General features: G+C 45.3%; 1 long non-coding RNA gene across 1 annotated transcript in view; it reads right to left on the bottom strand.

Moving 5' to 3' along the window:
• The window catches only part of LOC141076462 (uncharacterized), a 41,243-nt gene extending 14,955 nt beyond the window's left edge, over nucleotides 1-26,288 (bottom strand). Inside the window, exon 1 of the long non-coding RNA XR_012227492.1 lies at nucleotides 26,228-26,288. This is a non-coding gene — a long non-coding RNA (uncharacterized lncRNA). The remainder of the gene's footprint in view (nucleotides 1-26,227) is intronic.
• Between the last annotated feature and the right edge of the window lie 448 nt (nucleotides 26,289-26,736).

A 26,736-nucleotide genomic window follows, 5' to 3' on the forward strand; every position in this document is an offset into this window, starting at 1 on the left:
ACGGCAGGGCTTGGAATGGAAGGAGCGCCGTTTGACTTTTTCAATGCAGAATTGGCTGGAATTGAAATCGGATGCCATGCCGCGTTTATAGAGTCCCTGATGTGCCTAAACAGTGGAAACCCCCAACAATTGACACCATTTTGGAAACTAGACCAATTAAGGAACTTAACTAGATGTGTGGTGAGCACTTTGAACCTTCAAGTGCTTCACAGAAGTTTATAACGCAGAGCCGTGAAAATAAAAAATCATATTTTTTTCACGAAAATTATCTTTTTGTCCCCGAATTTTTATTTTCACAAGGGTAACAGGAGAAATTAGACCCCCAAAGTTGTGCAATTTGTCCTGAGTGCGCCGATACCCCTTATATGGTGGTAAACGACTGTTAGGGGGCACGGCAGAGCTCAGAAGTGAAGGAACGTCATTTGACTTTTTCAATGCAGAATTGGCTGGAATTGAGGTCAAATGCCATGTCGCGTTTGGAGACCCTTTGATGTGCCTAAACAGTAGAAACCCCCTACAAGTGACACCATTTTGGAAACTAGACCCCCCAAGGAGTTTATCTAGGTGTGTGGTGAGCACTTTGAACCCCTAAGTGCTTCACAAAAGTTTATAACGCAGAGTCGTGAAAATAAAAAATCATTTTTTTTCCACAAAAATGATTTTTTAGCCACCAATTTTTCAATTTTCCCAAGGGTAACTGTAGAAATTAGATCCCCAAAGTTGTTGTGCAATTTGTCTTGAGTACGCTGATTCCCCATATGTTGGGGTAAACCACTGTTTGGGCACACGTCGGGGCTTGGAAGGGAGGGAGCATCATTTGACTTTTTCAACTCAAAATTGGTTGGAATCAATGGTGGCACCATGTCGCGTTTGGAGACCCTGTGATGTGCCTACGTAGTGGAAACCCCTCAATTCTAACAACAACCCTAACCCCAACACACCCCTAACTCTAATCCCAACCCTAACCATAACCCTAACCCCAACACAACCCTAACCCTAACCACAACCCTAACCACAAACCTAACATCAACACACCCCTAGCCCTAATTCTTAACCCTAGTCCCAACTCTCACAGTGATCAAAATAAAAAAAGTAAATAAACCCCCCCCTTTTATCACCCCCATAGGTAGGGGCAAATAATAAAATAAAGAAAATATTTTTTATTTTTCCATTAGGGTTAGAATTAGGGTTAGGGTTGGAATTAGGGTTAGGGTTGAAATTAGGGTTAGGGATGGAATTAGGTTTAGGGTTGGAATTAGGGTTAGGGTTGGAATTAGGGTCAGGGTTAGAATTACGGTTAGGGTTGGAATTAGGGTTAGGGTTGGAATTAGGGTTGGGATTAGGGCTACGGTTGGAATTAGGGTTAAGATTAGGGTTAGGCTTGTGTTTAGGGTTAGAGTTGGGATTAGGGTTAGGGGTGTGTTGAGGTTAAGGTTGTGGTTATGGATAGGGTTGGGATTAGGGATAGGAGTGTGTTGGGGTTTGGGTTGGAGTTAGAATGGGGGTTTCCACTATTTAGGCACATCAGGGGGTCTCCAAACGCGGCATGGTGCCACCATTGATTCCAGCCAATTTTGCGTTCAAAAAGTCAAACAGTGCTCCCTCCATTCTGAGCCCCGACGTGTGCCCAAACAGTGGTTTACCCAACATATGGGGTTTCAGCGTACTCAGGAAAAATTGCACAACATCTTTGGGGGTCTAATTTCTCCTGTTACCCTTGGGAAAATAAAAAATTGGGTACTAAAAAAATTATTATTTTATTCTCTGCGTTATAAACTTCTGTGAAGAACTTGGGGATTCAAAGTGCTCACCACACATCTAGATGAGTTCCTTGGGGGATCTAGTTTCCAAAATAGGGTCACTTGTGGGGGGTTCCTACTGTTTAGGCACATCATGGGCTCTGCAAACCTAACATGACGCCCGCAGACCATTCCATCAAGTTGGCATTTCAAAACTTCACTATTTCCCTTCCGAGCCCCGACGTGTGCCCAAACAGTGGTTCCCCCCCATATATGGGATACCAGCATACTCAAGACAAATTGCACAACAACTTTTGTGGTCCAATTTCTCCTGTTACCCTTGTCAAAATAAAAAATTGTGGGCTAAAATATCATTTTTGAGGAAAAAAAAAGATTTTTTATTTTCACCGCTCTGCGTTATAAACTTCTGTGAAGCACTTGGGGGGTTCAGAGTGCTCACATCACATCTAGATAAGTTCCTTAAAGGGTCTACTTTTCAAAATGGTGTCACTTGTGGTTTTTTACACTGTTTAGGCACACAGGGGCTCTCCAAGTGCGTCATGGTGTCCGCTAACGATTGAAGCTAATTTTTGTATTTGAAAAGTCAAATGGCACTCCTTTCCTTCTGGGCCCTGCCGTGCGCCCAAACAGTGGTTTATAACCACATTTGAGGTATCGATGTACTCAGGAGAAAGTGAACAGCAAATTTTAGGATCCACTTTATCCTGTTGTCCATGTGAAAATAAAAAACTGAGGCTAGAAGATAATTTTTGTGAAAAAATGTACTTTCTTTTTTTTACAGATCAATTTGTGAAGCACCTGGGGGTTCAAAGTGCTCACTATGCATCTAGATAAGTTCCTTGGGTGGTCTAGTTTCCAAAATGGGGTCACTTGTGGGGGAGCTCCAATGTTTAGGCACAGAGAGACTCTCCATATGCGACATGGCAACCGCTAAATATTCTAGCATATTTTCCATTCAAAAAGTCAAATGGCACTCCTTCCCTTCTGAGCCCTGCCGTGCACTCAAACAGTGGTTTATGACCACACATGAGGTATCGTTGTACTCAGGAGAAATTGCCTAACAAATTTAGGATCCAATTTATCCTGTTACCCATGTGAAAATGAAAAAATTGATGCTAAAATAAATTTTTTGTCAGAAAAATTAAAATGTCCATTTTTTCCTTCCATATTGCTTTAGTTCCTGTGAGGCACCTGAAGTGTTAATAATCTTCTTGAATGTAGTTTTGAGTAGCTTGAGGGGTGCAGTTTTTAGAATTATGTCACTTTTGGGTATTTTCTGCCATATAGACCCCTCAAAGTGACTTCAAATGTGAGGTGGCCCCTAAAAAAATGGTTTTGTATATTTTGTTGTAAAAATGAGAAATCGCTGGTCAACTTTTAACCCTTATAACTTCCTAACAAAACAAAATTTTGTTTCCAAAAAAATTGTGCTGATGTAAAGTAAACATGTGGGAAATGTTATTTATTAACTATTTCGTGTCACATAACTCTCTGGTTTAACAGAATAAAAATTCAAAATATGAAAACTGCGAAATTTTCAAAATTTTCACCAAATTTCCGTTTTTTCACAAATAAACGCAAAAATTATCAACCTAAATTTACCACTATCATGAAGCCCAATATGTCACAAAATACAATCTCAGAATCGCAAGGATCCGTTGAAGCGTTCCTGAGTTATTACCTCATAAAGGGACACTGGTCAGAATTGCAAAAAATGGCCTGGTCATTAAGGTCAAAATAGACTGGGTCATGAAGGGGTTGAACAAATCAAGTTCATTATTAATGCAGGCCGTAAGAATCTCCATATGTCTTCATTTCTTTAATCTTCAAGCTGAGTTTTTTCATGGAAGGAGCTGATCTTTTCTTCCAGTATGAGGCTATTAGACACTTTGACGATGTTAGGATATGGAGGAGCAGCCTGGCTGGACCCTTGCTCATAGATACGGGTGGATCATTAAGTAAATAAGCCACAGGATCCAGAGGTATCTCTACAGCCAACACCTAAGAAATCAACCCCTGTACTCTCTTCCAGAAGGGGGGTATAGTCTGGCAATCCCAGAATATATGTGGCAATGAGCCCTCTGCCCCCAGGCATCTCCAGCATCTATCTGACATGGCAGGGTAAATATTATGTAAAACCTCCTGCGTATGATATCAATACATCAGTATCTTGTACTGATTTTCCTTCTGTATTGTGCATGGTGATGATTTAGCTGCCTTTGACCATATGACCTGCCATATAGGAAGCAGAAGTTCCCTCCCCAGGTATCTCTCCCACTTAATCATGTAAGTATGTTTAGGAGGGGGTCTAATGGCAGAGTGAGCAGTATATTATAAAAGTCTGTGATCAAACCCTTTGTAGAGGGGTTCCCTTTACAGAGTCGTTCAAAGCAAGTGGGGGTAGAGAACATTGTGTTTTTATATAAAGATAAGGCCAGGTGGCGAATTTGTAAGTATGAGAAGTAGGTCCTAAGTGGGAGATTAAACCGCTCTCTAAGAGTCTGGAAAGGAAGAATATTTATGTTAAAGGGGTCTAAAATATCTGCGTAATAAAATAATTGTGCTTGAAGCCATGGTTCTGTCATAGCTGCAGGAATACTATAAAGTATGGAGAGTGTAAAAAAGAAGGAGATAATATGGGGACCTGGGGGAGATCAATGGAAAGGCCCTGTTGCTTATCCTCCAAATTTTCATTGTAAATGCCATAGAGCCCAGCAGAGGAACTGAGGGGCATGTACTCCCATCTCTCCATAACAATGAATTGGGATGCGCTGGAGCCATCCAAAGTTTATCGATTTCTACCCATTTGCTATAAGCCCGCAAGGAGGCCCAAGCTGGTATCCTTCTAAGGTGCACGGCCAAGTTATATCTCCAGACGTCTGGAAAGGTAATACCCCCCTGCGTTTTTGGAGAGGTGAGGACTGATTAAGTTATTCGATGTAGCAGTACAGTAATCTTAAACAACACAGGTCACAACTGGTACAGGAGGAGAGAGGACCCTGCCCATGAGGGCTCACAATCTACAAGGGCTGGGTGAGGATACAATAGGTGAGGGCCGAGCTGGTCATGCAGTGGTTTGGTGGATCGGTGGTTACTGCAGGTTGTAGGCGTGTTGGAAGAGGTAGGTCTTCAGGTTCCTTTTGAAGGTTTCCACGGTAGGTGAGAGTCTGATATGTTGTGATAGAGTTCCAGAGTAGGGCGGATCCACCGGAGAAATCTTGTATGCGTTTGTGGGAAGAGGAGATAAGAGGGGAGTCGAGAAGATCTTGTGAGGATCGGATGTTGCGTGCAAGTAAGTACCGGGAGACGAGGTCACAGATGTATGGAGGGCACAGGTTGTGGATGGCTTTGTATATCATGGTTAGTGTTTTGAGCTGGAGCCTTTGGGTAATACGGAGCCAGTGCAGGGATTGACAGAGGAGGGAGGCTGGAGAATAGCAGGGAGACAGGTGGATTAGTCAGGCAGCGGAGTTTAGAATAGATTGGAGGGGTGCGAGAGTGTTAGCGGGGAGGCCATAGAGCAGGAGGTTGCAGTAGTCAAGGTGGGAGATGAAGAGGGCATGGATTAGGGTTTTTGCAGATTCTTGGTTGAGGAATGTACGGATCCGAGAAATATTTTTGAGTAGAGATGAGTGACTTTGCCTTGTTTAGGGTCAAGTCGGGTTTCATGAAGCCCGACTTTCTCAAAAGTCGAGTCGAACGAAATGGGCCGACTATCCGGAAAAGTCGGAGGTCTGACTGAAACACGAAACCCAATGCAAGTCAATGGGGAAGCAAAGACGTCAGGGAGAGGAGGACAGTAAACACACCTACAGTGCCCATTTCAATGCCAACGACATCAATTCTTATTACTTAAGCTTGTCAAGCTTAATTTACTTTATAATAATAGTTACGCATTGAAAACTGGGGGTTATTTGGCTAAAGTTGTGGGGGGGTAGGGCTGGCGCCAGGTTTTCGTGTGCCCCGGGTGAAAGAGTGTCAGTGGGCCCCTTTGACACATACCACAATTCATGATGCTCCGATACAGCAGAGAAATATTGGTATAGTGCAATGAGAAATACTTCACTTCTTACATTACATGACTGATATCTATTTTAAATTCTACAATAGCGCAAAAAGTATATTCCTCCATACAGTATTATGTCCACCACATAGTGCACCATACAGAATAATGAGCCCCATATAATGCTCCATACAGAATAATTAGTCCCATATAATGTACCATACAGTATATGATGAGCTCCACATAATGCTACAGTTTATGATGGTCCCCATATAATGTGCCATACAGTATAGGACGGTCCCCATAGAATAGAATGCGCCCCACATATTGCTCCATACAGTATAATGAGTCGCATATAAAGCTCCATACAGTATATGATGGGCCCCATATATTGCTCCATACAGAATGGGCTCCAGCCCCATAAATAATGAACCCCATATGATGCTCCAGTATATGATGGGCACCATGGATGATTCTCCATTGTATGATGGGCCTATATATTGCTCCATATATAATGGGCCCCATATGATGCTCTAGTATATGATGGGCCCCATGGATGATCCCCCATTGCATGATGGGCCTATATTATGCTCCATATATAATGGGCCCCATATGATGCTCCAGTATATGATGGGCCCCATGGATGATGCTCCATTGTATGATGGGCCTATATTATGCTCCATATATAATGGGCCCCATATGATGCTCTAGCATATGATGGGCCCCATATGATGCTCCAGTGTATGAAGGGCCCCATGGATGATGCTCCAGTGTATGATGGGCCTATATACTGTGTGCAGAATTATAAGGCAAATGAGTATTTTGATCACATCATCCTTTTCATACATATTGTCCTACTCCAAGCTATATAGGCTTGAAAGCCAACTGTCAATTATGTAAATCAGGTGATTTGCATCTCTGTAATGAGGAGGGGTGTAGTCTAATGACATAAACACCCTATATAAGGTGTGCTTAATTATTAGGTAACTTCCTTTCCTTTGGCAAAATGGGTCAGAAGAGAGATTTGACGGACTCTGAAAAGTCAAAAATTGTGAGATGTCTTGCAGAGGGATGCAGTAGTCTTGAAATTGCCAAACTTTTGAAGCGTGATCACTGAACAATCAGGCATTTCATGGCAAATAGCCAACAGGGTCACAAGAAGCGTGTTGATAAAAAAAGGCTCAAAATAACTGTCCATGAATTGAGGAAAATCAAGCGTGAAGCTGCCAAGATGCCATTTGCCACCAGTTTTGCCATATTTCAGAACTGCAACGTTACTGGAGTATCAAAAAGCACAAGGTGTGCCATACTCTGGGACATGACCAAGGTAAGGAAGGCAGGAAAACGACCACCTTTGAACAAGAAACATAAGATGAAATGTGAAGACTGGGCCAAGACATATGTTAAGACAGTTTTTTGTAAGGTTTTATGGACTGATGAAATGAGAGTGACTCTTGATGGGCCAGATGGATGGGCCCGAGGCTGGATCAGTAAATGCTGTAGAGCTCCACTCTGACTCAGACGCCAGCAAGGTGGAGGTGGGGTACTGGTATGGGCTGGTATCATCAAAGATAAACTTGTGGGACCTATTCGGGTTGAGGATGGAGTGAAGCTCAACTCCCAGACCTACTGCTAGTTTCTGGAAGACACCTTCTTCAACCAGTGGTACAGGAAGAAGTCAGTATTGTTCAAGAAAATCATGATTTTCATGCAGGCCAATGCTCCATCACATGCATCCAAATACTCCACAGCGTGGCTGCCCAGTAAAGGTCTAAAAGAAGAAAAAATAATGACATGGCCCCCTTGTTCACCTAATCTGAACCCCATAGAGAACCTGTGGTCCCTCATAAAATGTGAGATCTACAGGGAGTCAAAACATTACACCTCTGGGAACAGTGTCAGGGAGGCTGTGGTGGCTGCTGCACGCAATGTTGATCGTAAACAGATCAAGCAACTGACAGAATGTATGGATGGAAGGCTTTTGAGTGTCATCGTAAAGAAAGGTGGCTATTTTGGTCCCTTTTTTTTTGTTTTGAATGTCAGAAATGTTTATTTCTACATTTTGTGTTGTTATATTGGTTTACCTGGTGAAAATAAACAAGTGAGATGGGTATATACTGCACAGTAATAGTTACCTGCACAAACAGATATCCTCCTAAGATAGCCAAATCTAAAAAAAACCCACTCCAACTTCCAAAAATATTAAGCTTTGATATTTATGAGTCTTTTCGGTTGATTGAGAACATAGTTGTTGTTCAATAATAAAAAGAATCCTCTCAAATACAACTTGCCCAGTAATAATTTTGCAAACAAATATCAACCTAGGGCCTTGTCAGATCACTCCCCTGTTATGGCGACATTTAATTGGGAAAATGGTGGGAGAGGGGAACGGGCACCATGGTCGTTTAACGCATTCTGGTTACCTATTATTCAAGCAGATGCTAGGATCCCTGATTGCTAAAATAATTTTTTGCTATTAATGAGGGTACAGCCCCCAGGGAAATAATATGGGATGCGTCTAAAGCTTATCTGAGAGGACTGTCGATCTCGGAAGTGAATAGAGTTAGAACTAAGTCTAGAGAATATGAGGAACTTTTACAGAAGGAAGCTATCTCTGCAGAATTGCAATATTTGAAAACTCCATCGGATATACACTCACTGGCCACTTTATTAGGTACACCTGTCCAACTGTGTGTTAAGACTTAATTTCTAATCAGCCAATCACATGGCGGCAACTCAGTGCATTTAGGCATGTAGACATGGTCAAGACAATCTCCTGCAGTTCAAACCGAGCATCAGTATGGGGAAGAAAGGTGATTTGAGTGCCTTTGAACGTGGCATGATTGTTGGTGCCAGAAGGGCTGGTCTGAGTATTTCAGAAACTGCTGATCTACTGGGATTTTCACGCACAACCATCTCTAGGGTTTACAGAGAATGGTCCGAAAAAGAAAAAAAATCCAGTGAGCGGCAGTTCTGTGGCCGGAAATGCCTTGTTGATGCCAGAGGTCAGAGGAGAATGGGCAGACTGGTTCGAGCTGATAGAAAGGCAACAGTGACTCAAATTGCCACCCGTTACAACCAAGGTAGGCAGAAGAGCATCTCTGAACGCACAGTGCGTCGAACTTTGAGGCAGATGGGCTACAGCAGCAGAAGACCACACTGGGTACCACTCCTCTCAGCTAAGAACAGGAAACTGAGGCTACAATTTGCACAAGCTCATCGAAATTGGACAGTAGAAGATTGGAAAAACGTTGCCTGGTCTGATGAGTCTCGATTTCTGCTGCGACATTCGGATGGTAGGGTCAGAATTTGGCGTAAACAACATGAAAGCATGGATCCATCCTGCCTTGTATCAACGGTTCAGGCTGGTGGTGGTGGTGTCATGGTGTGGGGAATTTTTTCTTGGCACTCTTTGGGCCCCTTGGTACCAATTGAGCATCGTTGCAACGCCACAGCCTACCTGAGTATTGTTGCTGACCATGTCCATCCCTTTATGACCACAATGTACCCAACATCTGATGGCTACTTTCAGCAGGATAATGCGCCATGTCATAAAGCTCGAATCATCTCAGATTGGTTTCTTGAACATGACAATGAGTTCACTGTGCTCAAATGGCCTCCTCAGTCACCAGATCTCAATCCAATAGAGCATCTTTGGGATGTGGTGGAACGGGAGATTCGCATCAGGGATGTGCAGCCGACAAATCTGCGCCAACTGTGTGATGCCATCATGTCAATATGGTCCAAAATCTCTGAGGAATGCTTCCAGCACCTTGTTGAATCTCTGCCACGAAGAATTGAGGCAGTTCTGAAGGCAAAAGGGGGTCCAACCCGTTACTAGCATGGTGTACCTAATAAAGTGGCCAGTGAGTGTACATTTTAACGCATTAAAAGATGGGGAAAAACAATCAACCCAACATAAGCTTTCAAAAGCTGCAGATAAACGATACTTCCGGCGGCAGGTCTATTTCGGGGAGGGGGAGGGAACTGGACATCTACTAGCTACCCTGATCGAGACTCAATCTGGCCCTGCAATGGTAGCGGAGATAAAAAAAACAAAAATGGGGAACTAGAAAGATCTTCTGGGGCAATTCTAGCAACTTTTAGCGAGTTTTTGAGACATTATATAATTCGCAGGGCGGGTTCTCTGACGAGTTGCTCAGTAGCTTTTTGGGGACTGCTGGTCTGCCTACTCTGTCAGAATCGGAAGCTGTTGGGCTGGAGGCACCAATTAGTCTGGAGGAATTAGAGGAGGCTCTAGATCAGTGATGGCTAACCTTGGCACTCCAGCTGTTGTAAAACTACAACTCCCAGCATGCCCTTGCAACCTGCAGCAGTTGAGGCATGCTGGGAGTTGTAGTTCTCCAACAGCTGGAGTGCCAAGGTTCACCATCACTGCTCTAGATTCTATGGCAGGGAATAAGACACCGGGGTCTGATGGGCTGCCTGTGGAGGTATATAAGCAGTACTCAAATATAATGCTTCCACAGCTGTTGAAGGTGTTTGAGGCAGCTAGGGAAGATGGGCACTTGCCCCGGTCCTTGAATGAAGCAATCATAGTGGTGATCCCCAAGGCTGATAAGGATCCTTGTCTTCCAGAGTCATACAGGCCTATCTCCCTTTTAAACATTGATGTCAAGATTTTTGCAAAGATTCTGGCGATGCGGCTGTCTGGAGTAATATCTAGTATTATTCATCCAGATCAAACTGGTTTTATGCCAGAGAAATCAACTGCGATTAATATCAGGGGGTTGTATCTAAATTTACAGATCCCATCTAAGGGATAGGAACCTAGGGCTGTTGCATTTTTGGATGCTGCTAAAGCATTTGACTGCGTCGAATACCCATATCTCTGGGCTATATTAGCCAAGATGGGTTTCTGTAAAAATTTTATTTCCTGGATACAGCTGCTGAATTCGAGTCCAGAGGCCAAAATTAGAATTAATGGGGAGATCTCAAATACAATTAACTTATACATAGGGACCAGACAGGGGTGCCCCCTGTCTCCCCTACTGTTTGATCTGGCATTGAGCCCTTGGCAGTAGTAATTCGGGCGACACCTGAAATTAAGGGGTTTGGGTATGAGTCTTTGCAAGAAAAAATAGTGTTGTATGCTGATGACATGCTCTTGTTTTTGGGAGAGTGGCCATCTTCTCTGAGGGTGGCAATGTAAGTCTTTGGATCCTTCGCAGTGATCTCTGGTTTATGTATTAACTGGGAGAAATCTTCAATTATGCCGGTGGGAGATGCTCCCGAGAACTCCTTGGAATTGGCCGGACGATTAAATGTAGTCAAAGAGTTTAAATAATTGGGAATTCATAGTAACATAGTAACATAGTTTTGAAGGCTGAAGGAAGACCTTATGTCCATCTAGTTAAGCCTATTTTTAGTGCAGCTGTTCTGCATTGTTGATCCAGGGGAAGGCAAAAAACCCACAGAGTAGAAGCAAATTTTCTCCATAGGGAAAAAAATTCCTTCCCCTAAGTTGGGTCAACCATCTACCTATAATATTATGTTATTCGTAACCTTCTATACTGTTAATCACAAGAAAAACATCCATTCCTTTCTTAAATTCATTCAGTGAGTTGGCCATCACCACTTCCTCAGGAAGAGAATTCCAGAGCCTCACTGCTCTTACCGTGAAGAACGCTCTTCTATGCTGGTGTAGAAATTGTCTTTCCTCCAAACGAAGAGAATGCCCCCTTGTTCTTGTCACAGTCCTTGGTACAAACAGTTCATTGGAGAGATCTCTGTATTGCCCTCTGATATACTTGCACATATATATTAGGTCTCCAGTAAGTCTTCTCTTTTCTAGAGTAAATAGGCCTAATTTTGATAACCTTTCTCGGTTTTGTAGTGAACCAACTCCATTTATCAATTTAGTAGCCCGCCTTTGAACCCTTTCAAGTTCAGTAATGTCTTTCTTGAGCACCGGCGTCCAAAATTACACACAATACTCCAAGGGTGGTCTGACGAGTGATTTGTACAGAGGGAGAATTATGTTTTTATCTCGTGTCCCCAGACCTCTTCTAATGCATCCCATGACCCTATTTGCTTTGGTGGCAGCTGCCTGACACTGGGCACTAGTGTTGAGTGACTTTTGGTTTTTTAGGGTCGAGTTTCGTTTCATGAAACCCAACTTTTCCAAAAGTCGGGTCGAGCAAAATCGGCCGACTTTAGGGAAAAGTCGGGGTCATCCCGAAACACGAAACCCAATGTAAGTCAATGGAGAATTAAAGTCGACAGTGAGAGGAGGACAGGAAACACACCAACAGTGCCCATTTGAATGCCAAAAGCATAAATTCTTGTTACTGAAGCTTGTCAACCTTAATTAACTTCATAATACTAGTTATGCACTGAAAAATGGGGGTTATTTGGCTACAGTTGTGGGGGGGGGAGGGCTGGCTCCAGGTTTTCGTGGGCCCAGGGCCAAAGAGCGCCCCTTTAACACATACCACAACTCATGATGCTCCGATACGGCAGAGAAATAGCAGTATAGTACAATGAAAAATACTTCACTTCTTACATCTCATGACTGATATCCATTTTAAATTCTCCAATACCTCCAAAAACGGACAGTATATAACTCCATACAGTATTATGGCCAGCGCTTAGTGCGCTATACAGAGTAATGAGGCCCATATTTTTCTCCATACGGAATCATTATTCCCATATAATGTTTCAAACCGTATATGATGAGCTCCACATAATGCTATAGTATATGTTGGTCCCAATGGATGAAGCTCCACTGTCTTATGGGCCCAAATAATGCTCCATATATAATGGGCCTCATTTCTATTGCTCTAGTGTATAATGGGCCCTGTAAATGCTGCTCCAGTGTCTGATGTCCACCTTTGGAATGCTCCAGTGTATGGTGGGCCCCATATATCATTCACCAGAGTATAGTGCTCTCCAAAAATTGCTGTCCCAACATAGAAAACAATGACATAAGTCTCCTTGCTAGGGAATCCCTGCACTACTCTGAACTCCTTGTCGTCCCCATCTTCCATCTCACTGCACTTGGCTGTTTAGGCCCTCCCACCGGCAGAGACACTTTTGCGTACTATGCGGTGCCCTGTGCCAGTGCCATCGCCCATGAGTATGCCCCCCCACCTGCTCAAGGAACCTGCACTTTCATCTGCACCTTCCTCTTTGTCACCGTGTAAGGTGGTATAGTATGCAGGAAGGGGAACCTGAGTTTCCTCTGGGTCAGATTCTGGCTGTGTAGAGTGTGAGGGGAATGTATTGGTCTGGGTCAATGTACCAGCAGCATCATCCAGCAGTGGCTGGGCCTCAGTGCTCTTGTGGCGTCCCCAAGAGTACGGTCGCCACTGTGGCATTGCCTTCCTCCTAGGGAGTGTGTTGTCAAGCTTGGGAGCAACGAAGGATCTCTCTAGCAGTGAAACCAACACACAACACATTTCCCACTCCAGGCCAGCAGGGAGACCTCTGAACCTGACTGCTGAGGAGCTGCTCTCTGTGGTCGGGAGGAGGTAAGTTAGGGCACTCTGTGCAGGGAAGTGTGTGGACATGAGAAGGGGAGCTGGAGGATGAGCAGAGTTAAGGCTCACTCCTAGCTGGAGCGCATGGTCCCGATTCCGGTCTCCGAGTTTGTAGGGACACTGACGTTCCTGCAGCAGAAACCGGGGGAAGTAGCAGCTATAAATGCTCTGTACCCAACTAAGGCTCGGAGGCCCCAGCATCGACGTGTGCGAGGAAGAAGGAAAAGGCTACAGCTGTCTGCCATACAAGTAAAGTCTGAGGAACATCTGTTAGACAGGAGGCGTTTCAGTGAACCACGGTCCTGTGAGTGCTTCCCCCACAAGCGCTAGAAAGGAGACGTTCAGGAAGGTACATGTTGGCGGAGTGTTGGAAGGGAGCTTTCCATTCTGGTCCCGGAGGTTGGCAGAGGTCCTGACCCGGAGGACACAGCATGGAGGCAGGCATCTGTGTAAACTGCAGACTGTGAGTAAAGCTTTGGAACTGCACGCTCTGGTGTCCTACAGTTATTCCAGCACCGCTACATCTGGGTACCAGCACCTACACCGCCTGTGCCTTTCCCCCATCACTACATCTACACTTCCCTGGGACTCCAGATCCACCTGTGGGGAGCTTCACCATCTTTGCTGCACAACACCATCAGTCCCAGAGGATCTGCATGCAGCGTCGGCCTAACATCTATGTTGCCGAACACCACAGGTGGCGTCAAACTATCTATATAAACTCTTTACCATTATACCACGCCATTTACATGGGTGCCCAGGGCCACCGCTGCTGTGACACATCCCACTGACACCGGCCCGGTACCGAGTACCCCACAGCCCTGGGAGGGCGACCCATATGCCGACTGCTGATCGGGCGGCGTTATTCCCACGAACCTCCAAACAGCGTCCCTGAAGGCAAAGTTTTTGGTTTCCGGGGGCAGTATGATTGCAAAGCTGAACCTTAATGGAATGTCCAAAAGAGCACCACCAGGAGTGGAGCCTGTGGCTTAATTGGACTGCACCCGGGAAACCACTACCATACAAGCTACAGAAAAGATGGACAGATTGCAAGCTTTGTCGATTCTGTGTGTGGTGTGGTATGTCAGTTTGTAGTTGTGCTAGCGATTTCTCAGCTTTATTCCGTTAACGACCGAGACTCCGGCATGGCCCCGCGGTACACGTCAAGCTTACTAGAGGGATACGCGAGGCTGTGGCACGTGAGATCGAGCAATAACAGGTCTAGCATTCCAGTACATGTCCGGGGCTGCATGCATGCTACACTGAAAGGACCAGCTTTTGTAGCTTACAGGTGCAGATAACCTGCTGAACTCCGTTAGTGATGGGGATCTGGGATTCAGATTATTCCCCGCGAACGATGATTTCCCAGTAAGTTCAGGTCAACCGCAATTCCGGTGTTAGGTCTAACCGTCATTCCTGAAAAAATTACGTGTCCAAACCACAGGTGCTGTAGCTTGCTTAACAGCTCGGCAGCCATTCTCAGGCCCAGTATGGATTCAACAACATTGTAGAAAGTTGATAAAGGGTACAGTTTCACCGAATAACACGTATATATGTAGCCTAGTTTACACATTAAAAAAAAATGTCTATAGATCAGGAGGCAGACTCAGATGTTCTCAGGCCCAGTATGGATTTGACCAGTTTGTACAAAGTTGAGAAAGGGTACTTTATCACTGGATAGCAGGTATATATAGCATAGTTTAAACATGTAAAATCTCAGTGTTCTCAGTATGGATTACACAGCAATCTAAAAAGTGGAAAAAAGGAAATGCATTTGAGGCGTACACAACTATATACTTTTGGTGTTATTTTTAAATCTTCATATATATTTCTGTCTCAATAATACAGTCCAGCCTCTCCGCAATAGGAAATGAGATGCATACAATTAGTGACATAAGGGCTATTGATTGCAGAAATCTAGGAATTATTATTCACGGGAAAAACTTCCATCACAATTCTCATAGGCGATGCTGACCCTCAATTAATTTGTGTGTTGAGACAGTGAAAACATTTTTTTGTGAATAAAGTCTTGCTGTATCGCACTTCCGTTGATTCCATCACTGTTACTCATCTCAATCCAATTTTTATCACAGGAAGCGATGTAAACATGGTGCTCACTGGCTATCATGATCTGTCACGTAACTTTGGAGTGCAAAAGACAGAAGCCACAGGTCGTAGGCGATTCTATTTGATTGGCATGAGAGGGCACATTTTGAAATGTGCGCCGGAATGTCACACGTTTGTGAGTAGGAAAACTGTGAAAGCTGATGATAAATCACCACTGCATGTAATTGTGAGTCGACGTCCATAAGAAATGGAAGCCGCTGATCATCTGGAGCTAGAGCCCGGCCAGCAGGACAGGGCATAGCTACATCTTAACCATCATCTTTTAGTTCAATAAATTTGTAGTGGCAGTCCCAGTGAAGGATTTGACAGCCCAGACTACACAGCGGAGGAGCAGGGAGAGGTAAACATTGCAAATGCTGGGGCCCTGCCCAAGCAAGGGGGGCACCCTCGTGGGCGTCGGTACTGGCACTGGGCCCCTTATAGTACGGCAGTGTGTCTGACGGCGGGTGTGCACCACCACTGTCAGAGACACTTGATTGCACTATGAGGGACCCTATGCCAGTGCCTGCGCCCAAGAGTCGGCCTACCCACCTGTCCAGGGCAACGGCACTCGCACAGTTTTGTGCTCTAGGTGGTGACCCCGGCCATGGCGGGGGGCGCCCACTTAGGGAGGTTTACAAAGTGGCATATGTAGATGTGGGTCATTCCGCTGCTGCAAAAGGCGAAATAGGTCAAGTTCGCGGAATAGGAGGAGGACCAAAGCAAGCCATTTTTCTGGCAACCTATGTGTCATCAAGGGAAGGTGGGACAAAATCCTTGGAAACCCATGCATGGTTCATTTCAATGAAGGTTAGATCATCCACATTTTGGGTTGACAGACGGGTCCTTTTTTCTGTCAGGATTGATCCAGCTGCACTGAAGACTCTTTCCGATAGCACACTTGCATCTGGGCAAGCGAGCTCCTGTAAGGCATATTGTGCCAATTCAGGCCAGGTGTCCAGTTTAGCGGCCCAATAGTCAAAGGGGAATGACCTGTGCGGGAGAACATCGATATGGGAGGAAAAGTAGTTGTTAACCATAGTTGACAACTGCTGTCTCCTGTCACTTTCCATCGATGCAGTATTACCAGTTGTGTGAGCGGTCCGTGAAAAATCAGTCCACAACATTGTCATGAAACCCCTGTCTCCAACGCCACTTCTGCTGTGTGCACCACGAACACTTCTGCCAAGCTGCCCCCAGCCCGTACGGCTCGTGTGAGAACCATCACCGCTGCTGTGTGCTGGGAATGCCTCAACCAACCGGTTAACCAGAGTTGCTTGTTTAGTAGCCAATATTAGGTCAAGGTTCTCCTGTGGCATGATGTTTTGTAATTTGCCTTTATAGCGTGGATCCAGGATGCTGGCCAACCAGTAGTCGTCATCGTTCATCATTTTGGCAATGCGTGGGCCCCTTTTTAGGATCTGCAAGGCATAATCTGACATGTGGGCCAATGTTCCCGGTGTCAATGATGCACTGCGAGTGCTGGGTGGAGGAGCACTTTCTGGAAAATCCACATCCCTCCAGTCACGCACAAACCCTGTAACAGACCTTGCCACGCCAAGCCAACATTTTCACTTGCCCCACGAGATGCATCCTCCTCCCCTAAGTAATCATCCCCATCATCATCCTCCTCCTCCGCTTCTTCCTCCACCTCGTCCAGGAGCGGTCCCTGAGCAGACAATGGCTGAATGTCATCAAGGATTCCCTCCACCTCTTCCTCCTCGTCAACATTGGCTGCAGACGCCTGCTCCTTAAGGTGCGTCAAAGTTTGCATGAGCAGATGCATAAGTGGGATGCTCATGCTTAGGATGGCGTCGTCTGCGCTTACCAGCCGTGTGCATTCCTCAAAACACTGAAGGACTTTACAGAGGTCTTTCAGCTTCGACCACTGCACACCTGCCAACTCCATGTCTGCTCTCAAAGTGCCTGGCCGTGTATCCTCCCACAAATGCATTATGGCCTGCCTCTGCTCGCACAGCCGCTCAACCATGTGCAGGGTGTTCCACCTTGTTGCCATGATAATGAGGCAGTGGTTGGGAAGGTGGAGTAATCGCTGCAGCTTCTGCATACGAATGGAGTGTACAGGCAACCGGCGGATGTGCGCGCACAGTCTTCGCACCTTCTGGAGCAGGGCTGTTAGCTCCGGATAATTATTGAGGAAGCACTGCACCACCAGGTTCAAGGTGTGAGCCAAGCAAGGTATGTGGCTGAGTTTTGAAAGGGCTATGGCTGCCACAAAATTACGGCCGTTATCACTATCTACCTTGCCTGCCTCAAGATGTACACTGCCCAGCCATGACTCAGTTTGTCGCTGAAAGTACTCGGCCAGCACCTCGGCAGTGTGTCTGTCGCCCAAACACATCATCTGCAACACAGCCTGCTGACGCTTTCCACTAGCTGCTCGATAGGGGGACACCTCGTGTGCAACAGTGGCAGCTGCCGATGGAGTGCTCGTACGACTGCGCTCTGTGGACGAGCTTTCGCTTCTGGAGGAGGGTCGAACACCTACAGCCAACTGTTTCCTATACCGTGGGCTAGGCAGCACTGTCCCACCACCGCTGTCCCCTGTGGACCCTGCATCCACCACATTAACCCAGTGCGCAGTGATGGACACGTAACGGCCCTGGCCATGCCGACTGGACCATGCATCAGTTGTGAGGTGCACCTTTCCACTCACTGACTGCTTGAGTGCATGGACAATGCGGTCTTTCACATGATGGTGGAGGGATGGGATGGCTTTGCGAGAGAAGAAGTGGCGACTAGGTAGGTCATAGCGTGGTACTGCATAGGCCATGAGTTCGCGGAAAGCTGCGCTTTCCACCAACCGATATGGCATCATCTCTAACGAGATTAGTTTGGCAATGTGGGCGTTCAAACCCAGTGTACGCGGATGAGAGACTGAGTACTTTCTTGACCTACTCATAGGGTCTGGGAGGATGAGCTGGACTTGAGAGCTGCATATGGTGGAAGTAGCGGTGGACAGGGTGGACTGAGAGAGGGTTGATGATGGTGATGGAGTTGGTGTTCTTTCTGATGGCCTAGATTCAGTCTTTCGTTGATATAACAGTGGGATTCCCTGACTGCTGTGGCCTTGCAACGACACCTCAACATTTGCTGCTGTGCTAACTGGTGGGCTTACAGTGGGGGAAACAATGTAGCGCTGCTGACTACCTTCTTTGTGATCAGTTGCACATGTGGTACTTGAGGTTTGGTGTTGTGTCCACGCTTGCAAGTGCATGCTGGTTAAATGTCTAAGCATGCAACTGGTATTCACATTTTTCAGATTTTTCCCTCGGCTAAAGGTCTTTGCGCACTTCTTACAGATAACCTTGGCCTGATCATGAGGATTTTGTTCAAAAAAGTGCCACACTGCACTCTTCCTACTTTGGCAGACATTTTGCGGCCTAGCACACTGTGATATTTTGACCCTCTGGACAAGCTGTCCAGCAACTCTTTTGATTTTTGGAACCTGTCTTTGGAGTGCTCCGGGCCTGCCAGATAACAGCTGTTGCAATGTCGATGTCTGCTGTGGATGCTCCTCCTCATCTGAGCTATTGGAAGCAGCACCCTCTTCCCCCAATGGATGCCAATCTGGGTCAACAACTGGGTCATCCATCACCTCCTCTTCAATGTCATGTGCACCTTCCTCTGTGTCACCGTGTATGGTGGTATAGTGTGCGGGAAGGGGCACCTGAGTCTCATCAGGGTCAGAATCTGGCTCTGTACACTGCGAGGACAATGTAGTGCTCTGACTGAATGTACCAGCAGAATCAATTATCAGTGGCTGTGCATCAGTGCACTCCATGTCAGATTCATCTTGGCCTGGGTAATTCACCATTTCACTTGATAATCCAGGCATGGTATGTGAAAACAGCTCCATGGAGTAATCAGTAGTATGGCCTGCGTCATCCTTCAATCTTGGTTGGGGTGAAGGACACAAGGAAAGGTGTGGTTCATGAACATGAGCCTCCAATGACGACTCAGTGCTTTTATTTTTTACAACTTCAGAAGAGGAGGCGATAGAGCTGGAGGCTGAGTCAGCAATGTAAGACAAAACTTTTTCCTGAAGCTCTGGCTTTAAAAGCGGTTTGCCAACTCCTAGAAAACTAAGCCTTCGAGGCCTTGTGGAGACAGACGATGACGCAGGCTCAACACTTCCTGCATTCTGTCCTATTTTGCTTTTTTGCCACTACCATCAGATCCACCACCAACACCATCATTACCAGCTGCCAACCCCCGTCCAATTCCACGGCCTCTTCCACCAGCCTTCCTCATTTTTGGTAGAAATGTAGAAAAATCCAACAAACTATATAGTAATGTAAACCAAGGTACAAGGTGTCTATAGGACAGGGGAGATTTTGAATTTCTGCACACACTTGTGGACACTGGACACTTTTGGATTGTGTGAGGCCCACTGAATATCACAGCGCTATGTCACAGGCTCGATGTCGCAGGTGTGAAAAATGTCACTAGAGGATAACGGAGATTTTGAATTTCTGCACACACTTGTGGACACTGGACACTTTTGGATTGTGTGAGGCCCACTGAATATCACAGCGCTATGTCACAGGCTCGATGTCGCAGGTGTGAAAAATGTCACTAGAGGATAACGGAGATTTTGAATTTCTGCACACACTTGTGGACACTGGACACTTTTGGATTGTATGAGGCCCACTGAATATCACAGCGCTATGTAACAGGCTCGATGTCGCAGGTGTGAAAAATGTCACTAGAGGATAACGGAGATTTTGAATTTCTGCACACACTTGTGGACAATGGACACTTTTGGATTGTGTGAGGCCCACTGAATATCACAGTGCTATGTCACAGGCTTGATGTCACAGGTGTGAAAAATGTCACTAGAAGATAACAGAGATTTTGAATTTCAGCACACACTTGTGGACACTGGACACTTTTGGATTGTGTGAGGCCCACTGAATATCACAGCGCTATGTCACAGGCAGAAATTGGCTAGTGTATGACAAACTACAAGGTGTATATAGAATTGGGCAGAATAGGAATCTCCCTAGAGTGTAGGTCTGTAAGAACGGAACAAGTCCTCGACTTATCCTTACTGAGCGACACACAGATAGCTTCACTGTGGCCGTGATAACAGCCGTTACACTGTACTGAGAGAGGAGCGTGCACGTACACGGCTGTCCGGTGTACGTAAAATTGTCAAGCTCCGTGTTTTTTTAAGTATACGGACTGACACATGCTGTCTCTCTATAGTTTTGAATGTGATCAAACAGCAAATATATTTAACTGTTTGAAAGCTAGACAAAACTAGAAGGTGCAGGTCTGTAAGAACGGAACATGTCCTCGACTTATCCTTACAGAGTGACACACAGATAGCTTCACTGTGGCTGTGATAACAGCCATTACACGGTACTGTGTGAGGAGTGTGCACCGCTGTATGGTGTGAAAAAATGCACGCTCAGTACCTCACCAGGACAAAAAAATTGGGATGGCTTTTAAAAAAGCAGTTTGCAGAGCAGTGGGTAAACAGCAATGCAGCCGTCAGGAAGCCTTAGAAGGCAGCCTAACAACCAACACCGCTGATCCAGCAAAATATAGCCTCCACTTGCACTGCACACACAGTGACTGGTGTGTTGTACAGGCAAAATCGCTAGCAGCAGAAGCAGTTTTTGGTTTCTTCCCTGCCTAACACTCTCCCTACAAAATCATCAGCAGCAGCAGCTCTCCCTATTCTGAGATCAGAATGAGTAACATGGCGGTCGGTGTGCACGCCCTTTTATACCCCCTGTGACGCCCACCAAAGCAAGCCAATCACTTGCATGCCCTTCTGAAAGATGGTGGTGACCCCTGGCTATGTCATCACATTGCCCACAGTGTCCGTGGATCCTGATTGGCTGAAAAAGAGTGCAAAACAAACTTTTGAAACGTGACTTTGGCGCTTAAGTCGCCGACCTCGTGGCCGACCTCATCCTAGGGTCGGGTTTCGTTTCATGAAACCCGACTTTGCCAAAAGTCGGCAACTTTTGAAATTTTTCGACCCGTTTCACTCAACTCTACTGGGCACTCCAATTTAGCTTCTTAATGACTAAGATGCCTAAGTCTTTTTCCATGTCTGATTTCCCAAGCAGTTTCCCATTTAGTAAGTAATTGTAGCATCTGTTTCTCCTTCTCATGTGCATAACCTTACACTTATCCGTGTTAAACCTCATTTGCCATTTTTCAGCCCAATTCTCCAATATTCATATTGGATATAATATACAAGATTTTGAGCATTTAAATATTACCCCGCTACTTGCTAAATTTAAAAAAAAAATAAATGACTGGTGCAAGTTAACGCTGAGTATGGTGGGAAGGGCAAACCTGGTAAAAATGGTTCTCATGCCACAAGCTTTGTATGCCCTCCACAATGCGCCCATTTGGATTCCTGGTCGAATCTTTTATCAGATAAACAGAATATTTAGAGAGCTTATCTGGAAGAGGAGAGTTCCTAGAATTCGGTTGGAGGTTTTGCGTACATCTAAAGAACTGGGGGGGTTAGCGGTTCCTGACCCGTTTCTGCATTATCTTGCAGCGCAGTTGCAACATTTCAGAGGATGGGGGGAGGAAAATTCCTTCATGTGAAGTTCCTCGTGATGTATGCTTACATGCGTAGTGGGAAGGGACTTACTGGTGCAGGCACTAGACTCAGTGCAGTTCCGTCAGGTTCAAGCTATCAATACTCCGATAATGAAGTGCATGGATAAGGTATGGAACATGGCCAAAGAAATATTAGGTATACAGGGAGTCACGGCGCATTCCCTCATCTGGAGAAACTTGACATGTACAGAGCTAAATAAATTAGAGGGTTTGAGCTATGGGAGAGGAGATGGCTTAAACTAGTATCACAGCTTTATTTGGAAGGGGAGTTTGGCTCTTTTGAGGATCTCAAACAGACATTTTCCATCCCTAATAAAAGATTTTTTCAATATCTCCAGCTGAGACATGCTTGTGAAGCACAACAGTGACTCGCTCCACTAGGTAATCTAGTTAAAACTCCGCTGTTGGATAGAGTAGTGATGGGAGGAGGATCAAGAGGTATTATATCCATGATATATGCAACCATGTTGGAAAAGAGAGTGGCAAGTTTGGAGACACTGAAGAATAAGTGGCAAGTTGATGTAGGTGATTTAACAGATGATGAATGGGAGAATGCATTGCAAGAAGTCACGAAAGTCTCGGTCACCGAGGCGCAGAGTGTCGCATCTTTATTTGTTTCATCGAGTTTATCGAACCCCTGTATGGCTGTTGAAAATGGGCTATGCTAGAGAGGCAGATTGTTGGAAATGTGGAACACCCAATGCGGATCTGATACACATGACCTGGAACTGGCCTCGGTTACGTAGGTTTTGGGGAGGTGTCTATTACTTATTACTGTCTATCAATGTCAAATGGTACTAGACCCCAAAATGGCTCTTCTGGGGCAGGTGGAGACTTTGCCGCTTTCGGAGGAGCACCAGCAGGCAGTCTCACGAATATTATATCAAGCTCGTAAAAGGGTGGTGGCTCACTGGAAGAGATCTTCCGTACCCACAATCATGGAAGTTACTGATGCAGTTAATAATAATATAGATATGGAAAAATATGTGTATCAAAAGAGAAGAACAACTAAGAAATGGGAAGATATGTGGGCACCTTGGTTGGACACACCCGGGGTGGCACCTCCTAGATTAACATGGATGAGAGCGTTGAGGAGAATATAACCCAAAAATTGTAGCTGTGAGAGATCAAATGCATCGGGAGAGACGAGAGGTGTTTTTTCGGGTGAGGGTGGGGGGTGAGTTGGGAGGGATTTTTGTGAAGTTCTATTGTGTTTATGTAATACACTATTTGGGAAATATCCTGTATATGACTACCTGTTTTTTTTCAATTTTTGAAAATGTTTAATAAAAAATTACCTGATATAAAAAAATAATTATGCAAACAGTGTATAATGCTCCATATATAATGGGCCCCATTTATAATGCGCAGGTGTATGATGGGCCCCATGGATGATGCTCCAGTGTATGATGGGCCCCATTTATAATGCTCCAGTGTATGATGGGCCCATATGATGCTCCAGTGTATAATGGACCCTATCTATGATGCTCAAGTGTATGATGGGCCCCATTTATAATGCTCCAGTGTATGATGGGCCCATATAATGCTCCATATATAATGGGCCCCATATGATGCTCCAGTGTATAATGGGCCATATATATGATGCTCAAGTGTATGATGGGCCCCATATATAATTCTCCAGTGTATAATGCTCTCCCCATATATTGCTCCAAACATTAAAAAAATGAAATACCTCTCATCGCTGGGCACTGCTCTACTCTAGACTCCTCAGCATCACTATCTTCCAGCTCTCTGCACTTGGACTGTTCAGGCAGAGGGTGTACAGACGTGAAGTCATCGCGCTCTCTGATCTGAATGTCACTGTCAGGAAACGCGGAAGAGGTCACAGCGGTGGAGCAGGGAGAGGTAAGTATTGCAAGTGCTGGTGCCCTGAGCAAGCAGGGGGGCCCACTCGTGGGCAACGGCAGTGGCACAGGGCCCCTCATAGTACGACGGTGTCTGTGACGGCGAGTGAGCCCCCACCCTCAAAGACTTTTGCGTACTGTGAGGGGCCCTAAGCCAGTGCCGTCGCCCACAAGTGGGCCCACCCCACCTGCTCAGGGCCCCGGCACTTGCCCGGGTGCGCCAGGTACTGATGTCGGCCCTGGGGGGGTACAGGCCAGTTAGGGAGGTGGAAAAACTGGCATATGTTGAGGTGTAGGCTGGACGTTCAGCAGCTGCAAATGGAGGAATTGCATAAGTCGAAGGAAGAGGAGTACGAAGTGAGCCATTTTGCTGGCAACCTATGTGTCATCAGGGGAAGGTGGTACAAAATGCTTTGAAACCCAGGCATGGTTCGTTTTAATGAAGGTGAGATCACCAACATTTTGGGTCAACAGCCGGGTCCTTCTTTCTGTCAGGATTGATCCAGCAGCACTGAAGACTCTTTCTGATAGCACACTACCAGCAGGGCAAGCGAGCTCCTGTAAGGCATATTGTGCCAATTCAGGCCAGGTGTCCAGTTTAGAGGGCCAGTAGTCAAAGGGGAATGAACTGTGAGGGAGAACATCGATAGGGGAGGAGAGGTAATTTTGAACCATAGTTGACAACTGCTGTCTCCTGTCTGTTGCAATCGATTCAGTATTAACAGTCATGTGAGCGGTCCTCGAGAAATCAGTCCACAACATGGTCATGAAACACCTGTCTCCAACACCAGTTCGGCTGTGTGCACCACGAATACCTCTTCCATTTGGCCCAGTACGGCTCGTGGTAGAACCTGCACCGCTGCTGTGTGCTGGGAATGCCTCTTACAAATGGTTTACCAGAGTTGCTTGTTTGTTCGCCAATATTAGCTCTAGGTTCTCCTGTGGCATGATGTTCTGTAATTTGCCTTTATAGCATGGATTGAGGATGCTGGCCAACCAATTGTCGTCATCCTTCATAATTTTGACAATGCGGGGGTCCCTTTTTAGGATCCGCAAGAGATAATCACACATGTGGGCCAATGTTCCAGGTGTCAGTGGTGGGTGGAGAAGCACTTTCTGCCAAATCCACATCCCTCCAGTCACGCACAAACCCTGTACATGACCTGGGCAAGCCAACATTTTCTCTTGCCCACCGAGAAGCATCCTCCTCCCCAAAATAATCATGCCCCTCATCCTCCTCCTCTTCCTCTTCTTCCTCCACCTCATCCAGGACAGTTCCCTGAGCAGACAATGGCTATCTGTCATCAAGGCTTCCCTCCTCCTCCTCCTGTTCCTCCTCCTCTGCAGACGCCTGATCCTTAATGTGAGTCAAAGTTTGCATGAGCAGATGCATAAGTGGTATGCTCATGCTTATGATGGCGTCGTCCGCGCTTACCAGCCGTGTGCATTCCACAAAACACTGAAGGACTTTACAGAGGTCTTTCAGCTTGGACCACTGCAAACCCGACAACTCCATGTCTGCCCTCAAACTGCCTGCCCATGTATCCTCCCACAAATGCATTACAGCCTGCCTCTGTTCGCACAGCCTCTCAACCATGTGCATGGTGGAGTTCCACCTTGTTGCAACATCTGATTAGGCGGTGCTTGGGGAGGTGGAGCGATCGCTGCAGCCTCTGCATACGACTGGAGTCTACGGGCGAGCGACGGATATGCGAGCACAGTCTTCGCATCTTATGGAGCAGGGATTAACTCTGGATAATTGTTTAGGAAGCACTGCACCACCAGGTTCAAGGTTTGAGCCAGCACAACACACAAGAACACACTGACCATAAGTCCTGAATGTAAATATATACATACTTTATTATTTTATAAATAAAGGTACTTGAGGTATTTTAAAAGTAGCAAAGCATCAGTGTTTTATAATATAAAAATATACATAAGAGGGCAGTACTATCCATTTCATAAGGACATATTATTGCAGTAAATGGTGCTAACAAATATATATATATATACTGTATATCTCAACAGTGAAAAAACATTTTTTAAAAACCAAAATGATAATATATATTCATAAGTAAGGTGCAAACATATTGTTAAAAATTTTATATCAATTCCCTATAGGTGTACATCATAATTATACAAATAAGAAAACGTATATAAAGTGCAAAAAATAGATAGGTATTAAAATGCAATATTAGTGCAAAAATAGTGAACACCATATGTGTCACTGCATAGATATACCATGTGAATAATGGGAATAATACCCAATAGCACCAATAGGTGTCAGTATATGCATAGTTTATGTCATGGACCAGGAAAATTTCTGAAAACAGCGTGAGACATCAAAGAGTATGGTAAGTATAAGGTATAACTTACAAGCTGCACTGCACCTGATCTGGACAGCCGTCCTCCCCAACACGTTTTTCAACCCTTAGCCTTCTTCAGGGGGTGGCGCCTATAGGAGACAGGTAAGTATATACCCAAACTCAACCAATCGCACATCGGATATAGCAAAACTGGCCAATCAAAGCGGCAGGGTGTGTTTAACAATCACCATGATGAACCTCCCATCCTATTCTACCTCATACGTCATTTAATCAAAGCCATATCATTATAAGCTGTGAACCACCATAATATGCAAATAAAATGAAAAAAAAACAGACAATGTGATTTTCTGGATTTTTTTTTCTCAGTTTGTCTCCCATAGTTGAGGTCTACCTATGATGTAAATTACAGACGCCTCTCATCTTTTTAAGTGGTGGAACTTGCACTATTGCTGACTGACTAAATACTTTTTTTCCCCACTGTATATACTACATTCATACAGCATACATACTACATACATGCTACATATATACTACATTCATACAACATACATACATACT

The sequence above is a fragment of the Dendrobates tinctorius genome, unplaced genomic scaffold (assembly GCF_039654945.1).
Source record: "Dendrobates tinctorius isolate UK_male_01 unplaced genomic scaffold, ASM3965494v1 ptg000407l, whole genome shotgun sequence".
In the NCBI taxonomy this organism is placed as follows: domain Eukaryota; kingdom Metazoa; phylum Chordata; class Amphibia; order Anura; family Dendrobatidae; genus Dendrobates; species Dendrobates tinctorius.